Source organism: Pseudopodoces humilis, chromosome 6 (assembly GCF_049639895.1).
Source record: "Pseudopodoces humilis isolate 2021_Gansu_Grassland_sample_001 chromosome 6, ASM4963989v1, whole genome shotgun sequence".
NCBI classification, from domain to species: domain Eukaryota; kingdom Metazoa; phylum Chordata; class Aves; order Passeriformes; family Paridae; genus Pseudopodoces; species Pseudopodoces humilis.
In genome coordinates this window covers 39,331,847-39,352,403 of record NC_142205.1, presented here as the reverse complement: position 1 = coordinate 39,352,403, position 20,557 = coordinate 39,331,847, and the positions used below count along the sequence as shown (strand labels likewise).

Below are 20,557 nucleotides of genomic sequence, written 5' to 3'. Positions count from 1 at the left end.
TTCCTTATATACATAGCTAATAGATAAAAAGATGTCTGTTGGGAAAGCTTGTATCTGTGCACACTTCAAAGACTGTCAGGTTTAAAAGGAAAGTAAGGGTTATAATGCTCCATCTAGGTAAACAACTGATGAAGTTCAGCAGTTCCAAGTTCCAGATTTATCATTTATTCATGAAGCAGTATCTTGAAATCACATGCACACAAGATCCCCCTCTGCAATAAATGAAAACACATTATAAAATATGAAAACACAGTGGTGCTATCCCTTACTCTAGCGCATTTGTCATAGAAGTGAGACTGTTGGTGAGCATTCCTTTATGGTTACTGCTAATATGCCCTTGAACAGATATGAGCCAAGAAGCCATTTAGGCACATCAGCATACAGCAGTGCTCACAGTGAGAGTCTGGCTTTACCCTGGGCTTCGAGAACACCAGTACAGCGCCATATGAATGCCTTCCACATGGGAAATTGCTCATGTGCCAGGGCAAAGCCAGCAGACTTGGCATATACCTCTAAGCTCAAGAGGGCAAACACTGCATTTGTATTACCCCCATAGGGAAGAATATGGCAAACCATCTTTCACTGATGCTTTACACACAGCTGATAATAGACAAAATCAAAAAAATAGGCAAAAAAAAAAAATCTCAAAAAGTCTTTAGAGTTCTTATCTTCAAAGTGCACATTATTCTGTAAGCCAGTCTCTGGCTAAACCTCAAGTCTTAAAGAATGTACAGTGCAATACTTGCTAGCAAGATGAGGCAGCAGTGGAAGAGAGAGCATGAAAGATAATGATTAATATCTTATTTAGAGACAAAGTCCATAAAGCATGGAGTGCTTTAATTAGTCTGTAGAAAGAGTAGGGAGCCTCCATTGAGAAAACTTCCAGTATGTTGTTCTGTGGTAACCAAATAAAGCTGGTCTCTCTCTTGAAAGGTTCCAGCTCTAGATGTGTGTTTGTGTGTATATATACACAACCAGATCATTTCTGCTTGAACAAATATTGATTTTGTGCCGTAAATTGTCACTCAGAGCAGAAACTCTTCAGAGAATGGTGCATTAATAGTCCCCAGCAAGCTGGCATGCAGAATAATTGTATCCTGTTTCTTCGCACATTATCTCTTTTTCACCAAATGCCATGGCTCAGGAATCTCTGTCAACCTGTTATTAAATAAGTACTTCTAATCAAGGGATCACAAATGAATTTGCACAAACAGCTTTGCCATACTTCTTTCTTCTAGGATGCAAAGAATATATTTTTATAATCAAATTATCACATAGACATCCCTGGGCAAGCAGAAGGAATGGCATTTTCCCCACTCCTTTGTGGAAACCATAGGGATTAGCATAACCACACCAGCAAGAGTCGTGGCAAAGTTGTAATGTGAAATGACAAGAGAGGAACATAAGTTGTGGCACCACTCTGGGTACCTCTCTGCTGTAGCTGAAACTGATTTGGTCACAAAAATAGTGGAAAGAAGAAAAAAGAAAAAGATAGGAAGCAGGAGAAGCCAAGGAATTTTCATAGCATTTCGTTCTCTATTAATTTTATTGTTATTATATGAAGGCATAACATTAAACACATATGATTCTTCTTTCCAGTTGGGGATATAAAGAACAGGAAAGATGGGGTTCACTTCAACCAACATAACAAAACAAAAAAATGTGAGAAATATGAGAGCAGAGAGGATGGAATGTTACTTTTCGTATTTGCACATTATTAACAATATTCTTACTCTTTTTTAAATTAGATCAGCTATTACTTGTTTGAAGGAATGATGAACATTGGGTGAACACGATGTGTGTTTACTTAGCCTCCTCCTTCACAAAAAGAAAATGACAGCTGTTCTTCAACACGGATGCTGTGGAAATGTCAATTACTTCTACTTACATAAGACTTAAAAGACTAAAATTTTACTTTTCCCTTTGTTTTTTTTTTTTCCAAGAGTCCTTCCAGAGCATTCACCAGAATCTTTCTGGCTTCTTCAAGCAAAATTAGGTGTGACTTACAAAGTTGACTGCAAGTAGTAGGGGAAAAAAAAAGTTATGTCAGTGCTGAATTTCTTTACAATATTGACTAGAAAATTGTTCTGTGCTATTGATAATAACTGTGGGATTTTTCATACAGTCTGCTTTTTTTACTTTGCTAAGAAAAGAATTTGAAATGTTTTGATTAAGATTCACTCTTTCATTGCTGAGTTGTCTAACCTTTTCATGCAATTTTGTGAAAAATATGAACCTCCTGGTGAGTTACACTAAAAGAAAATGCAAAATGAAGTTACTGAAAACAAAAATCTTACTCTCATTTTACCAAAGATAATATGCTATAGAGGCTACAATCTAAAATTAAATAATACAGCAAAGGAAAAAATATCTATAAAAAATTCAATATTTTCCAAATAAAACTAAAGGAAACACACTTAGATGTAATATGCAAGAGGAAAAAGCTTTTTTGTTGATTTACTGTATTTGCATATTTGTCAGATTTAAGCTTCCTGAAGTTCCCTAGCTAAAACATTATTCAATTGTGCTACCTGGAAAGATAAGGCAGCTTTTAAAAATTAAGCTGTCACTATATTTCTGTTCAGTTTCTCCCCCAGTGACCGAACAGTCAAATTCTAACCTCAGTTTTGGAGGTGGAGATGAGGGTAAAAATCTATCTTTGTAGCAGCTGCTACATTTCATTTCAATATGTAGTCATGCATTTTTTCCCAGGGTAAGTTTTTTTTAGAAAATACTTTACATAATGTATGTTATGCATTCCATGAATCAGTTCAAGCTCCATTCTGATAACTCATTAAAAGATGTTTTTAGATCTATATAGAAACAAAAAATAAAAATTATAATAGTAATAATCACCAACCTGTCTTACCTTTCTAATTTGTAAATTAAGAATTACAGTTACAATGAATAAATGGAAAAAAAAAGTGGTTTAAATCTGAGTAGACTATGATTCTCAATGGAATGAGCACATACAGGAATAGCATTTACCTTTATTCCAAAGTCATCATAACTGCCAAGACTCACACCAGGACTACATGAAAGAGCAGCCACAACAAAGGCATAGCAGATGTAAAAAAGACCCCACACAATGGAAAGCACCAAAGCAAACCACAGAAAGTTAAGCAAAAGGTCAATCCTCCGACAAAACTGATATCCAGCATAACGCAGAGCAACCCATGATGGAAAATGTCCCTGCTTATCTGGAATTTCTTTGACTTTCCTCACAAAACTCAATTTCAGAGCTCAAAACCCCTTGAGCATTTGAGAATATTCACCCTATAAGTCAGTGAACATTACATGATTATTGTGTCACAAACTGATTTTTCCCAAGCTCAAGGAGACCAGCCCACATTCAGTTCATACAGGTCAGGAGCTGCTCAGCTGGCAGGGCCCCTTCCACTACTGCTGAGCTGACTTTTAACGCCTGCTTTTCCTCCTCGAGTGTCTGCTATTCTCAACAGACTCTTTCCTTTGGATTCCCTGGCTACTTGGCCCATCACCAGGCCACCCTAGCTGTCTCTGTGCTCATTACTGAAAATGGCAGTGCGATGTGCCAAAGCTGTGTCTCCTACCAATGAACTGGGGTGGGAGAAGTGGCGCACATGCTCCTTCTACCTGCAGCAACATCCTTTCATTTAGTACTGAGTAAATTATTTAAAGTATGAATAGAGAATGCAGATAAAGATATGAAAGAGACAGCAGATTTAATTCTCACTGGGAAGAGCAGCAAGTTACTATATTGTTTTTTTCTTATTTCTAAGAATAATAATAAGCAAAAAATACCTGCTTCTGTAACAATAACAATTCAAGGGGAAAAAAAAAAACAATCCTCAGTCCTCTCTATTTACAGAACAACCAAAATGCTTAAAGAGGATTAACAAAATAGTATGGATAGGTGAAGGTCTGTTGTTGTCAAGTCAATATTGGAGAACGGCTCCCCCCAAAGCACTCAAAAACTTCATGAGCATTGATGTTGTGCTTGCATATATCACTGTTTTACAGCCAGCTACCTACTATGTGGAAGGGCAGGGCATAATTACAAAAAGATATTTTTAACAATTTTGACCCCAGCAATATTCCAGTAAAGGCAGAAGAGAGGGAAACCCTACAGAGTGGAACTTTTGGGTGAGGTGGCTGCTGGGTGCTTAACACCCAAAAAGACACTGCTTTTCTTATGGGTCAGCAAAGTATGTTTGAAAAGTGGATATCAATGAAAACTTGCACCAGCATGGAAGCAAAAGAGATTGTGGAAAACAGAGGTGTACCAGAAAGTCTGAAGATGTGAGCAAAGGTACGCATTTCAATCTGTAGCAAGCCCTTCATTAAATTTCAAGTGCTTGAGCCATTCTTCACACATCTCAAAACCACATGTTCCCACACTCTTAGCTTTTGATTATAAATACAACTTTCACATTTTCCTAATGTCGAGTAGCTATTGCTTTAGGCAAAGTAGTACTTAACAGCATTCTTGAGTGTGTGAAATTTAGGGTAAGGGGAAAAATCATCTCAATTTTTTTAAATTTCCAGCCCTGTTTAGAGTAAACATCAGTTGTCTCATCAGCTGCTATTATGACAAAGAATGTACTCCAAGTGCACAGATGTGGATCCTGGAAACAAATTAGGCCTAAAAGATTTTTTCTTCTTCTTTTCATAAAAAGAACTAAAAGGCTGAATTATGCACTGATTTTAATAACAAACAATATTGGATGACATTTTTTACTTGACAAAGTGAAATTTTTTCCCAACTGTTATTATTTTAGCCTGAGTTTTTTCAAAAGCATTAACCCATTAGTAACTGCTCTATCTTCAAGCTGAATTAAGTGTGAGAGAACATATATACGACTTGACTGAATGTAAAGTACTTCCATCACACCCCTCTGAGGAACTTAAACTGACTGGGATTCTCAAAAGTATATTCTGCTAATAATCTGATTTGCTCTGATTGTTTACACCTAAGCTCTGGAGGAAAAGGAAGTGCTATAGCCAGCCTTAAAAGCTTATGTATGTTGACAGCTGGACATGATAGCCTGACATGAAAGTCTTTCTAAGGCAATAATTATTTTCTGAACAAACTCAAGATACTCCTTTAATTCTGAGACAATAGCCAACACTATTTTCTGCATATAGGAAACTAAAATATTTATAGTAGGTATCACAGAGGTAAAAGACTTACACAAATCATGATTTTTTTCCATTTTTGCCCAGGAAGATTTGGACAATCCTTCACTCCTTTCTCACCTACAGTTTGCTAATTGCTCACTTGTATCAGCAGCCCCAAAAGTAGTAGAAATTTAAAGACTCTAATTCATGAAAAACCCACAAATTTACAACAACTTCTACTCTGCTCAGATTCTTTTACCTCTGGGGCTCAAACACTGGACTTTTTCATATTGAAGTATTTGGCCTCTATCAGGGACAGCAAGGCTTATGGACACCAGTATTCTCTATGGGAAATCTGAATAAGAGGTTTATCTCTGGACAGGGCTTGGAAAGAGGAGAAAATTGATCAAAGCCAAATGATGTACCAGAGCCTAAAAGCAAAACAATAGAGAGGAGGGGAAAATACACAGGGGTGTGGAAGCAGGAGGAGAAATTAAATGCAAGTACATCCCAGCCTGAATCTCCTAAATTTCCAAGTTTGAAATCTTATAATAAAAGTAAATAAAATTAATATTTGATTATTATTGCTATAATCATAACTATAGTAATAAAATATTCTAAAATAACAATAAAAATTTAAAAATCACTACTTTTCACTGAACTTCCTTTCTGACCATCTCACAGATACAGCCCAGTATTCCTAAAGCACTTACAACAGCCTAAATTGTCTGTTAAGAGGAGCTATTCTTATGCCTTGTGCTATGACAAACAGATTTGCAATCAAAACAGAGCTGCTTATTCACAAAAAGCAGGAAATCATTCTTTGTCCTCCTGTTTTGCTTGGGCTTGGACATCACTGATAAAAGAACGCATTTCCTGTGTGAATAGTTACCTACTGTTTGACTACAGTCAATAATTATATCCATAATATTAAAATAATTCATAAATAAACATCCTTATATAGCTATTATAGATTACATACATTTTATAAAGTTCAAGTGTGACAAGTATTTTCACACTAGCTATTGCAGTCCCTGTTACTGCAGCTCATTTCCCACACAATAAGGCAAAGATATATAAAGGAATGTGTTTACATGATATTACTCATTCCAGAGCAGGATGCAACCAGGGTTTTTGATGCTTTTCTGTCTGCCAAATCAGGCAAATCTATGAATTGATATTTTCCATATTTCTTTTTCACACAGTCCTTTCCCGAGTAAGGCCCAATTAAGCCAATTATTGTTGAAAAATACATAGCTCTCAACAACACTGGACATGACTTCCCTAAATAGCATGCTTTTATAGCTTGACCTCTCTGTTTCAAAATACACTGAATATTCTGTCTAACAAGATGTTTACTTACAAAAATGCACCATGTAGCAATCTCTGCTTATCACATCAATGAAAATTTTGGGACATTGGATAAGTCATTGCATCAAGAATTCTCAGAAGAAAAACCTCCTATTTTGGAATAATTTTAATGCCTTAAATGTGAAATAGCACAGTCCTTATGTGTTCTTTTTAGTCAATTGGTGGCAGTATTTGCAAAGCATATTCAAAGTTTTTCTGTTATGTGGAAAGACCATCTTTAACTCTTTATTCAGCACTCACACTATAAAATTCACTCTTGCTCTGCCTGATAAAGCTGTATTTTATACAGCTAAAAAACTGGAAACTAAAAAAGGGTAAAATACACGTGGTTTTGTGGAAAGTAGTGTCCAGGACTGGCATTAACCACAATTCCTTTGAGTTCTGTTAGTTTGCTTTAAAGATGGCATATTGCAAAACTGGCAGATCCAGCACCAAACAACTTCTCATCCACTTCCCTGGGGGTCTCCTTCCTGCCCCTGCTCTCCCCAGACACCAAAAGCAAAACTTTGTCCTGCTGAGAGGTGTTTAAATACAGCCCTTCCAATTTTCAGGAGCATCTGTGCTTTCCATTTCTTTTTTTATTCCTGCAAACTGTCTCAGAACATTATGGTAAACAGAAAACAAACCCAGAGTTACTCTGAAATTCAAAAGTATCAACACATCCTTGACCTCTTCCCATATCAGGTATGCATATACACATTATAATAAGTGCCAATAGGTAAATGTTTGTACAAAATTTTAACAATTTTTTAATCTAGAGCAATAAGGAGTTGCTAGTAAAATAGTTTATGAACTGCTATAATAAACCAGGATTTGTCAAACTCCTAAAATAATTATTTAAAATAGAGCTTAAATGGATTGAACTTATTCAAACTCAGAAAATTCAAATTTAAATGTGTCCCAGTTTCTGCAAATCTCGCTGAGAAAAGCTCAGTGAGAACTCTTCCAAGTTCTAGATGACAGCTTTCTCCTTTCTGTGTGATGAAACATATCTATAGATTCACCTAAACTGTGAGAAAAACTCCAATATACTGTAAGTTTGTGAAGTCCCTGTTAAAACAGCAAGAACTAGGAAGGTCAAAATTTTTAGTTTTACCAACACACACCAATATGCAAACATTAACCCAAACCAAAACAAAGCCTCATAAGCTTGTGAGTCTAAAAAGATACCAGTAAAGCTATTTCAGAGCAATAACATGAATCTTTATCACAACAGTTCTTCTTAAAAACACCACCTATTTAGCAGTACAATTTAACTACAGCATTATCATTCCAGAATATATTAGACCAGTTTTTCATTTTATGGCAGAAGAAAACTGTGCTACTTTCACAACTTAAACAGAACACTGCCAGTTTCAGTAACACTGGTTACTGTACATAAATACTAGTTCAAATTTAAAAAAGAAAATAGAAATTTCAACACAGGAAAAAGAATAGCTGAAAACAACCAAGGAATAATCTCTTTGCCCCTTACTTTATATAGATATTGAGACCCTGTACAAATTGTTAACAATGATCATTCCTGCCCTTGAAAACGATTGCATTACCTTAAGAAAAGCTCCATCATCATCATCATCTGAAGACCTGTACAACTCCCATTGATCATTAAATTCCATTTTTATTTTCACCAGGTCTTAATATTTTTTTCCTTTTTACATTTAGGATATAGACTTCTGGATACATTAGTTAGAAGTTGTGATGCTTCAAAACATGGCAAGCAAGGAACCAGGGGTCACTCTAGAAACACTTGTTCAGTCTTGCTTCCCATACAAAGCAGGTCTGATAGACTTTTGCTAAACCTAGGAAGGGCTGCCTGCACCCTCTAATAGCACCTTCAGGTGACACTTCAGATGCCTTTACATCTCCTCATCAGGCACAGGGCTGAGCCTCAAGGAGTTGGGGTATCAGCCTTGGATCCATCATTATCATTCAGCAATCCTCCCAGCAGAGCAAACTCCAGAGTTCCCTGGCTGAGTGAACTGGCTGAGGGATGCCTCAGGCAGAGGAAGGTTGCTGGTCACAGCTGCAGTGGTCTGGGAAAGCTCAGAGGGTCTCTGGGCTGCTGTCTTTGGAATCACAAGAGAGGTGGCCTTAGTCATAGTAATCCTCCATCCTGGCCACATTTCAGGTCAGAAACTTTCTTTGAAAATCTGATAATCAAAACATTATCCTACTTGGAGCATTATTCAGGCAAGAAGAAAAAGTTCCCAAGGCTGTCTGTGAAAATCCAGGTTCTCATTAGGTTCTGGGAACAGACAGCACTTCTGATAAGCTCCAGAAGGGCTTAGCCCAGGTGCAGATCATCACAGCCAAGATCTAAAGAGCATTTCTCAATCGTGGTGCAGCTAGGGGTAGGGGAAAATGCACCACCAGAGGAACAAAGACAGTTATTCAAAAAACTTGAGAAGCCAGGAATTAGATTACATTGCAGGGGCTATGTTTGTGCTCAAGGAGGGTAGGTTCTAAGGAAAGAGCTGAAAAATCTGGTGCAAGACTGGGCACTTTCTCAGGAGTGGGAATGAGTTTTAAGTCAGCAAAAAGAAGCATGAATGCAGCAACTAACAAGCAGGAAATTGAGTGGCATATAGTAACACTTTTTTGATAAAGATAAAATAATATTCCCAAGATAAAGGGGAGAGTCATTGAAAAACTATGTGCTTGTCATTTCTGAAGAGCTTCAGTGATCTTACCGAGGGCATCTCAAGCTTCAGACGTGAGAGTTCTGGGAAATCTAATATTACTTTCTCCTTAAGTAGATTAAAAAGTGGTGGAAGTTCATCATTTATGATTCCCAAAGTTGATCTGACCCAGTTGCTCTTGCCCAAGATTCACTGCGATTCCTGAAAATTATTGATCTGATTCCTCATTTGTATTTTCTGTGGCCTTATCACTTGTGTTGTGATCTTCCATCCCAAGTAGCTCCTGAATTTTTGAAATGGAAATTTCCAATCCTGCCTTCCGAATTCCTGCAAACATGCTGCTGCAAGTCTCTTCTAGTTCTTGCTGGGTTGCAGCTGCGATGAGCAGATCATCCATATAATGAATGATCAATGCCTTCAGATGATTTTCTCACGCTGGAGACAAGGCTTATGCCACGAACCATTGACAAATTGTCAGTGAATTGCAGAGACCTTGGGGTAGCACCACCCCATGGTGTCTCTGCAGAGGTTTCATTCTGTTGGTGCTTGGAACAGAGAAGGCAAATTGAGGAGCATCTTCCAGATGAAGCGGAATGTTCAAGAAACAGTCCTTGAGATCGAAGATCATGATTGGCCAATGTCTTGGGACCATTGAAAGAGATGGAAGTCCAAGCAGAAAGGGGTCCCATCTTCCCAATGACCTCACTGATTTTTTCAGACATCATGAATCAATCTCCATGAGCCTGAAGATTTCTTATGGATTACAAAAACTGGAGAATTCCAGGGACTGGTAGTTGGCTTAATGCAGCCTTTCTGCAATTGTTCTTTGACCACCTTCTCAAGGGAACTCAGTTTTTCTTTTTTCAGGGGCCACTGATCCACCCAAATAGGGTTGTCTGTCTTCCAAGTCAGTTTCAAGGTGATGAGTGCCTCAGTGACCCCTATCACAAATACACAAAAAGCACAGCTAAAGTGGTGTTCAACCGCACGCACAGCTCTGGGAAACAGCTTTACAGTCAACTCAGAAGAGGTGTAATGTAAGATTCTTTGTATACAAATCCCCCTAATAAACATTTTTCTCACAGAATATGGTCCTGGCCACCTGTGCACCCACTTTCATTGTACTTCTGAATCCAAAAGACAAACTCAGGGCCATATTCTTCAAGCCTCTAAGAAAAGGCATTTTCTGTCACCTCTTCTGCTTTGGATCTTCATCACTAGAAAACTGGCATTTACCAAATCACATCAAAGTACTTGCAATACCATAGATTGTTGTCTTGGGAGTGTATAGTTGTACTCTCAGGCTTTAAATCCACTGCAAGCCACTAAATAGCTGTTTCTCATTTATTTAGTGTAACCCATTTACATGGAAAGCATCACTACTCATTGTGAAATCCATAGGATATTTCTATATTTAATTACTGTTTTCTAAACCATCTATGAGAGCACTCATGCAAATGAGTGCACTTATGCAAATAAAACTCTTTGTATAAACTAATGTCTCAGTTCAACAAAATACAGAGGCATGTACTAGCTATTGCAAGCTTTAGGCTGAGTGAGAACCCAGAGGTGGGCAGGCCCTCACTGTGAGATGAGAGCTCTCAATTTGCCGCAAGAATTTTGAAAAATTGGTTTTCTTAATTATGGAAATTTTCTGGGTTTGTGGCTTACTTTGGAGAAGAGATGATGACTAACTCAAGAAAAAAGTTTTATGGAAGCCTGCCCTTCAAAATGGATTTCTTCCCTTAATTTTTTTTTTTTCTAAAGCCACAGTAGCCCATCTTAAAGGTACATTATGATACCAATTTGACTTACAAACATAATATGAGCATTCCTTTGATTCTCAGGGGCAATACTCTTCCTTCAATTAAAATTACTCTCAGACATAGTGCATATTTTTATACATCTAAATTAAAAGAGAACACAAAGTAACTTTTCATGAAGTGCAATAAGGTTGCACACAACACTTCAAAACCAAAATTAAGGCTACTGCTACAGTTGAAAGTCAACTTCTGTTTCACAGTCTACGAATAGAGCCTCATCACTCAAAATGTAAAATCTATGGCTATGTTTGGCTCACGTGTATCTTTTTCATTCAAAACATGCTTTTCTCATTTCCTTTGTCTTTTTATTTAGAAATAGGTATTTCCTATCTCTACAGTTTCCTGCAGGTCACAGTCATTTTCAACAAACTACACTTGCTACTCTCATGCCTTAGAAAATTCAGCACTCCCTGTAAATTTCCAACATTTAGGCATGACCCCATTATCTTTGCAAATTAAATATCAGTCTGTCTTTGTCACAAGCTGTAGAAAGTAGCTTTCTTGCATAATTTCTAGTGAGTTAAAGTCCATCTGCAGTTAAAAAAAAATAAAATGGAGAAGTCATCATTCTCAACTTGTGTAAATCAATACATACTTGATATGCAGTCATTTATGTAACATTTTAATCATTATTTTGACCTGATGGAGTAGTCTGCTGCTTAGGTTCATTAATAAATGTCGGGCTCAAATTCCTTTAGGAAAAACTTGAATTTAAATATGGCTCTGGACCAAAAGACATCTGGAGATTTCATTCAACTGAAATCATTCCATGATTTAAATTATGTTCTTTGTATTTCTTGCTTAAGCCAGTTTGAAGATGATGGATTTAAGTATTTCTTATTAAATCAGTTTTGATTCAATAAAGCTATCCATTTGAAATGTTACATGTTGAAAAAGAAGACAAACTTTGAGGCCTTTTAAATTTGTAATTGATGTTAAATATTTCAGACCATTAATTAAGGATAATCCAAAGGTTTTAAACAGACATTTTGAAGTATTATGTAATAGTATAATATGCATATAATATAATATATAATATTTCACCTTAGCACTAAGAGATGATACAATACAGAACAAGAAAAAGTTTATGTGAGAAATACATGGCAAGACCCATTTCAGATGCATTAATGCATATTTCAGTGCAATCTGAATTACATAAACTCCTAGGTTCTCGGAGAAAAACATGCTTTCCTTCTGACATCTATATGAAGCATTTTGATGGACGTGAACCTTTTGAGTGCAGAGCCTCCCATATTAGTCTAGTAAAATAAACAGAAAGATATTGGCAATATTCAAAACTCAGCTGTAGAAATATATCCTAAGAGGAGCAGGTCTTCAGCATGAAGCTTATTCTGCAGCTGGACACTAAGATCAGCAATAGCTGCACTAATACCACTCACAGCACTTAACGGGGGAAGTCACTCTACGGGGAGAGGGAGCAGGGGAGAAAAATAAAAAAGGAACTCTGGACACTTTTATGATAATTCTGTGAGCTTCTCACTAAAGCTTCAAAAGAAAGAGCAGCATTCCAGATAAAATTGATAACAGTACATATTTATACATGGCTTAGGCAACTGTAAGGAAAAGGCCTGAATCTTAAAGGACCCCAAACTTGAAAGTATCTTCTACTATCCCCTGTATGAAACTTAATTCTGAGAGTATTGCTGCAAGTGAACTGCATTCCATTCCAACTCCTAAGATGCAAATCTAAGGCATTATTTTGTTTACCAGCATCATTTTCTACTGCATAAAAATAATCTCCATACTACTGTGTAGAAATATAGATTAGATAATTTTTCATTTTGAAAAGTTGTGTGTATCTCAGAAGAGATAATACAATATTTTAAATAACGTTTATTAAAGTCAGCAACTGCTCTTTTTACAGGATTTCCCACTGTGCATATATTGCAACACTTCTCTTAAGCAGACTAATTATGTGAGCACAGCTTTTTTTAAACAAAGTGGTCACCAGAGGAAAGAGTGAAGATGTGAAAGTGCCATCATCATAACACTTAGTCCAAAAAAAAAGTGAAAATGCTTTACAGTTCTCTTTTTCTAGAGCAAAGTACCCCTCAAATAGAAGTGTAGTTCAAAGAATTCAAATTAATTTATTTATAGGAAATTAGTATTTTTCCCAAATCTGTAGCGTTTCAGATGTTTGATATCACCATAGAATTTAGCTATAGTAAGTATAAACCTTTAATTAAATTTTCTCATTAAAAAGCCCTTAAATTTTTACTATTTCTTCATGTTTCCTTGTGTTATGTTTTGCATCATTGACATACCAGGGGGCCATTTTCAGTCTGCTTTAGTAGAGAAAAAATAAAATGGCAATAGAATGACACTGTCACTAAAGTATCGTCAACTCCGAACGATTGTTCTTATCTTTAATTTTATTCTGAATCTAATCTGTTTTAATGTTTCTGTAATCTCAGTTTCCTGGAAACATATAAATATGAAGTTGAGCTCAAGATGAGGAACTACCACACCTGGAGTGGTGCTTAAAAGTAATTGACTATAAAGAACTGAAAAGAAGTTAAATTTAACACAACACTTTTCTTATATTCATGAACTACCCAAGATTATTCACACACACTTAGAAACAATTACTCTTCAAGAAGTGAGCAGGAGTTACCTCTCTGGGAAAAAACAAACTCCACGAGCAAGCATGCCCCCTGTCACTGGGACAGGTGGCACTTACCTAGAGGAAAGTTGCTGTTAATGGTGACTTGATCCCACAAGCAGGACCTTTGGGCACAGCTGAGGAAGCGCAGCCACCAGCCTCTTAAAGGAAGGTACCCTGCTTGCCTCTTCTCAGTCTCCAAGTAGCTTCAAGTTGTTTTAGGAAGATTTAACCACCTCTTCAAATGTTTCCAGATGAAACCTACATCTCCCTGAGAATTAAACAAATCACACTTTAAATGACTAGATCACACCAAGCCAAGGTCCTCAAAGAAATCTCATTTATATGTAACTATCATCACAAGCACCTGGGAGGAGGTTGCCATAAGCACTGACAGCTGTGCAAGTAGGTGGGGTCAGTATGGCTGCTGAAAGAGAATCTGGATTCTAATTCTGAAATCCTGGCACTTATTTGTCCCAGAGCAGGGCTAACAGGCCAGTTGATGGCCAGATGGAAGAAGTCAGGAGACAATCTAGCAGAATGACAGCTTATAATTTAATAGTAGAACATGGAAGCCCATCAGAATGGTTCCAAATAGGGTCAGGTTTTTTTTTTTGTTCTATTCCCATTGTCTTGGAAAAGCCTCCATGTCACAGTAATGTAGGTGTTTCTCCTCACCTCTTGCTGAGGGCCATCTACTGCATGGTGGCCTTGTGGTCCCAAGTGCTGCAGGACTTCCAGGAAGACATCACATCTGGAGCGGTACTGCCTTGCTGAATTTTTTTCATGGGTTTTCGTAGGGTTGTCTCTCTGTAGTGCCAGAGAATTCTTCATCTTCTGAAGATTGTTAACAGGCAGAAAATGCAGTTCTGAGCATGCCACCAACATATAAAAGAAAATATAGCTGGAAATGTAGCACCATAAGAAGGAAACTAGTAAATAGATTGCTATTGTTCTAAAGGATATGACAATCTATATGGCAGATGGCAAGAAAAATGGGTAGAAGCAGATGCAAATTTTAGAGTGATATACCTAAAATATTCCAAGTTTATTTATATCACACTAAGGGAAAAGAGTGCACATTCAAAACTCAGAGAAGCTATATGGGTTTTTGTTTAGGAAGAGGAATGAAACCTGCCATGTTGGCAATGTACCATGATAGATCTTGCTACAGTTGTTCTGACAATGCACTCAGAGTGTATTTTGGTTTAGAGCTAGATTTCTGTGTTTTTTGAATGAGTTTAATAGTACAATTTAAAAATCTTTCTTTTCAATTCTGAGCAAACCTGATTGTATGACTGCACAGTGTTTTCCTCCTACATTGGAAGAGAACTACATTCCCTAAAGGAAGAGATTATGACTACACATATAAACCATTACAGTAAGAAATACAGAGTGAAAATGGTCTGAAACACAGCAGAGGACAAGCTGTTGTCAGCATTGCCCAAGAGTGCCCCTCCCTCTGGAGGGATGATCATAATTAGAAAAAAATGGTCCTTCATGAATAAAGTAAGAAAGAATTTAAGAATTTTAATGTCTTCAATTATGAAAGGGTATTTCCAGCTTCACCAAGTTAGGGCTCATGTTTTGGGACCATATGGAAACAGAGAACAAAATATGACTTTTTATTATGATAATAAAATACGTCCACAGTTTGGGTGAAACAATTGAAACAATTTGACAGTGCTCTGAAAGGAAAGAATCAGAATCAGCACACATACACTAAAGACAAGCTGAAAGATTTAAAAAACAGGATCATTATGATTATCAGAAAAGGGTAGTTTTCTGTTTTCTTTATATGCTCAAGCCTACAGCCTTTCAAAGCATAGCATTTCTGTACTTCAGATGATCAGAACAGTGTTGAACCTGTAACTGGTATCAATAAACCCACACAAAAAAGTCAGCCAGGACTGAATCCTCTACTGAGACCCATTTCTCTTATTTAATAGCCTTTATTTCCACAACTCCTACTGTATTTTGCTGCTATTTTCCCTACAACACTAATTTTAAAAAGCGGTACCTAGGGGCAGAAAGCAAAGATAAGAAAAGCAGAAGGCTTTGAAAATGAAAGGGTAGTTTATAAAAAATAGACACAGCAAACAGCACTGGGGAAAAAAAATGACTGGGTTTAAAAGAGAAATCTATATCTGAAAGGAATCTAAAGGGAGAGGGAATGATCACAAATAAGAACATAAAGGAACAGCTGAAATTAATCAGATAAACGATTCTCATGGTCAGCATAAAAACAGGATTTGCTATTAGTTGAGGTGTCTCAGCTGAGAATTTAATTTCATTACAATTAAATTTTATGTAATTTTTCAGATTGTAAGTCTAATAAATTTCAATGGGTGCTCTTTTTTAGAGCTCTTTTTATCAGTACTTTTTATATGCACATGTAAAATCAAAACCTAAAATTAATTATTTTAGTTTAATTAAAAATAAAGGCATGATACTCAGAATATCATTTTTTCCACCCCTCTACCTCTCCCCAGCTCTAATCTTTACCTACCTATAGGATAAAAATTATCAACAATCACTGCCTAGTATAGATTTTTGTTCTTCACCTGCAGCTGAATACCTCATTCTCCCAACTAATTGTCTGTTTAGCAGGAATAGTAATTTACAGCTAGAAATTCCTATTTCCTCATTATCTTTCCTGATAAATCACTGATATATTGAATACCAGACAATGAGAAGATACATAACTCATAATCACCTTAAATCTTTTATTCCACTGCAAGTATAACATATTTGCATCGTTATTAAAATAGACTATTGCAGAATTTAACATTTTTAAAGGCATAGAAGATCTCTTAACAAAAATACTCTCCTCGGTTTTGGGTTTTTTTCAGACCTTTCTGCAGAAAATGGTTGTTTATTTTTTCCTAAGTAAAGCAAATTAGTGTCTAAGGTTTTCAACAACTCAGATAAGGGTTAAGCTTGTTTTAGGAAAAAAAAAAAGCTTCTAATTAACTTTCTAATGTAATTTGCTTTACATTTATTCCATGAGAACTGGAAGTTAGAACTGTTTTAGTACATGAGATAAGAAGGTCTTAAGGAAGGATATGTATCATGTTGAAGCAGTAAATGACAAATTACCCTTTTCCTCTTAATAGTATAGTTTTCAAACAATTAGTTTTTAGTGTTCACTGTTCATCTGAAGGAAAGTTTTAGAGTGCTCTCAGTATTCCTGCTGTGTAATCAGCTGTACTTGTAGAATGATTCACAGTCTGACTAGTACTGAGGCATTTGTCCTTCACCCAAATCATTCACTAGATGACACTCTTGTATTACAGTACATCCTCTTGCTTGCAAGACATCAAACTGACTCCTCATAAATGAGAATATAAATTCTAATGAAAATAACTAAAGAATTTTTTTTATATTTTCATGAAATGCATTGTGGAGAACAATTCATACTTAGAAGTAAATATAAAAACCAAATTTTAAAAGCATTTTAATACAGCAGCTACTGCTAAAAAGCAGTCTCAAAGTGATTGTATTTTCATCTGAAGCTGAGATGAGCTGAGATGCTCAAGATAAAGAAATGAGAATTTTTCTTCATTTTTTTTCCCATTAAATTGTTGAACATATTTCTTTGTAGATTCAAAATATAGTAACAGATTTTGCAAGATTGAGTCACTATTATTGTATATGGCCTGAACTAAAAAGCAAGGAACAAATCAGAAGTAACTTCTTTCAGCTATGAACATTTTTTTCACCTAATTACATTGGAAGACTGAAGTAATGAATCCTGTTACTTTTTTTTCTCATTTCTACCCTGATACATTGGGATTCAAAGGACTTGTCCAGTAACTTACAAGAACATTTTCAACAGAAATTTGCACTAAATGCCTTTATCAATTCAGGTTTATTTCTCCAGCCATTCTTCCAGTCTCCCTACATGTTGCTAGATGTGAAGATGTAGAACAGATCCATCATACTTAATTTCCTCACATGAAGAAGGGTTATGAAATTAGGAATAGCCAGTGCAGTTTGTGTGGTATTAGAACACATGAGAATACAGTGGCAGCTCCAAACTTGTGGCATGTGTACAATCTGCAGAAATGTTCCAGGTAAGTTATCTACTGTCCTAGACCTCGTCTAGCACAGACAGTGAAAGTGGTCTTCTGCAGGATCTACTGTGACATGAAGCTACCACATCTCAGCAAGGGCCAGCAGCAATTTTATACCTGTAGGAATAGTATCACCTGCATACAGGGCTCCTTATCTTGGAGCATTTTATCTTTATCTTGAGTGCATTTTACTCCTGTAAATAAATCTGGTCTAAAACTTCCTTTCTGCAGAGAAGATCATGCTAAACTAAGTTTAGATCTTTGCACAATGTTTATATTTGTAAGTATACATGAGCATAATTTTTTGGTACTATAATTCTTTCTAAGATGTAAGTGCAATGCTACTATTTTCTCATTTATTTAAGAGTTAGAATCAATGGTCCTTGTGGGTGCCTTCCAACCCAGAAAATTCTGCGAATCTATGAAAATATTTCAGAAAATTAATTTACATCTATGCTTCCATGAAGACTAAAGTCCTTTTTCGCACTACAGCATACCCAGTTTTCAAACAGAAAAAATATACTTAGTTGTCTTGGTTCCAGGCAGGACAGAGTGAATGTTTTGTACAAGCCATGAGAGGGCAGAGCATGGAGCACTGTGGGCATGGCCAGGTTGGCTTTTTTACCACCTCAGGTAATCCCAGGGGTGGGGGTAAGGGACACTTACTTTGGAGAAGGCAATGGTGGGAGGGGGAAGCTGTTTGCCATTGCTCATTGTTACCTGAGGGCTGCAGTGAGAATTTCTGCGTGTGAATCACCCTCTCTTTATCTTCTTCTGATGTTAATAATGTTGCTGTTACTGTTGCCTCTCATTTCTTAAACTGTTAAATCGTAAATTGTTCTTACCTCAACCTGTGACCTCTGCCATTTGTGCTTTCTGTCGGAGGAGGGGGAGGGACTCCTGGGTTTTTTGGGTTTTTTAGTGGTAGTACTAATTTGGCGAATACCATTTCTAAACCACCTGAAAATTAGAGTAGAAATATTTTAGATGCTTGAGTTATACCTAGCTGCAAGAAGTCCATTTGAAGCATTTCCCAAGTTATCTACTAGCATGTAAACGTTTCCAGCTCATGATGTATCATGAGTTACATGACCTACTTAAAAAAAAAAATCTTAAATCAAGGCTTGGATTCAGTGTTTTAAAGTATCTGTGATTTTCAAAACACATATTAATATTTGAATTAAAATAAATTCATATTATTACTGATTTTCAGTCAGTAAAGCCCCAATTCAGATGACTAATACAGTTTGAAGTGATATTTGTCCTTCTAAATATTTTAGAGGTTTTTTTCCATTTCAAAGCATGTCTTCCTCTCCATGCACTTCTGCAGATCTGTTGTTAAAACCATTGCTCAAACTCCTCAGTCTAATTTCCACCTTCTGAAAGCTGCTCCTCTTATCCTTCATTCCTGGTGAACAATCACATACTGTCAAAATAAAAAAAAAAATTAAAAAAAGCAGAAAAACCTTCATCAGAAAGGTATTTGTGTGGGAAAACTGAAAACATTAAACCCAGTAAAAGGAGAGACACAGATGGCAGGAGAAGCAGCTGGAAGCATGGTTCATTTCTCCTGCTTTGTTGTCAATTAGGTTATGTGAGTATGTGCCAGGTAATGGGCTTTTTCCCTGAGCCTGTGCAGCTTTCAGTCAACCATCTTTCTCCAAGCTAGTTTGTTATATATGTCAGGATTTTAAAGCCAGCTCTCAGGCTGACAGTACAAGCAGCTGTCTCAGTGGTTCAGGATCCAGCAATAATGCTGCTGATAGCTAGACACTGGAAATGGCCCACTCAAAATCTGCTATTAAAATCAAAGTCTGTAGCACCAAACTGTGAGAAAGAAAAGCTGATATACATCTACATTTATTCAGAAGAGGAGGATGAAAATAGGAATATTTTAAAGCTATAAAGAAAACCAGCAGAAAAGATATCCCAGGTGTCTAATCTTTAGATTTCATTGTCTGCAGCAAGAGTCAGCAGTTTGAGACAAAACCACTGACAGGTCTCACAATGAGTTTTGGGTTTCTATATTAAATTACACTGCTCTATAAAGTGTTGATTGTTTAAGAAATACAGTTTGCTAACTAAGACTTAGTAATTTCCTAATTACATTCTCCCACACTGGTGCACACTTAAGCAGCAGGAAAGAGCAGCCAGTCATGAAAAGTCATAGAAATTTTTACATTTAAAACATACAGCAGTAATTTATTATGTGTACAAACATGAAATGTCACCTCTTACAATGAGAGTTTTAGTCAATGCTGTGAATTTTAAATGCTACATGATGATGAATACCATAAGAAAGATGGAGAAGGACTTTTTACAAGAGCATGTAGTGACAGGAAAGGAGGAATGGCTTCAAACAGAAAGAAAATAAGTTTAGATATGATATGAGGAAGAATTTTTTTTTATTGTAAGGTTGGTGAGGCTCTGGCACAGGTTGCCCAGAGAAGTTCTGGATACCACATCCCTGCAAATATTTAAGACCTTGTTTGACAGGGCTCTGAGCAACCTGGTCTAGTTAAAGTTGCCCCTTGAAACTAGATGGTCTTTCAAGTTCCTTCAAACTCAGGCTATTCTATGGGTCTATGACAAAATTCCTAGCAATATATTTCATATTGGAGTATGTTTTTCTGAGAATTTCAAACGGAATTTATATATAAATCAATGTATATTCCTTAGTTATATTGTGTCAAAGCTTAAACTTTTTACATATGTGGCTCCCTAGGTAGCCCTTCAGACACTAAAAAACTGTCCCAGGGAAAAAAACCAAGATTATTAAATGAGGGTTTACAATTTTATCACAGCTGAGTATCTGCATTTAAAAAGAAAACCTGAGTAATTATATGGAATTCAGTCCATAATGCTTAAATTCTACAAGAGCATGGTATAGGTAACTCTGCATGCACTCAGAACCAGATTTATTTA

General features: G+C 36.4%; 1 protein-coding gene across 1 annotated transcript in view; it reads right to left on the bottom strand.

The window, feature by feature from the left end:
• The window catches only part of FSTL5 (follistatin like 5), a 381,034-nt gene extending 367,180 nt beyond the window's left edge, over positions 1–13,854 (bottom strand). The window contains exon 1 of the mRNA XM_088056863.1: positions 13,635–13,854. The gene's annotated coding sequence lies outside the window, so the exon portion shown is untranslated. The remainder of the gene's footprint in view (positions 1–13,634) is intronic.
• Between the last annotated feature and the right edge of the window lie 6,703 nt (positions 13,855–20,557).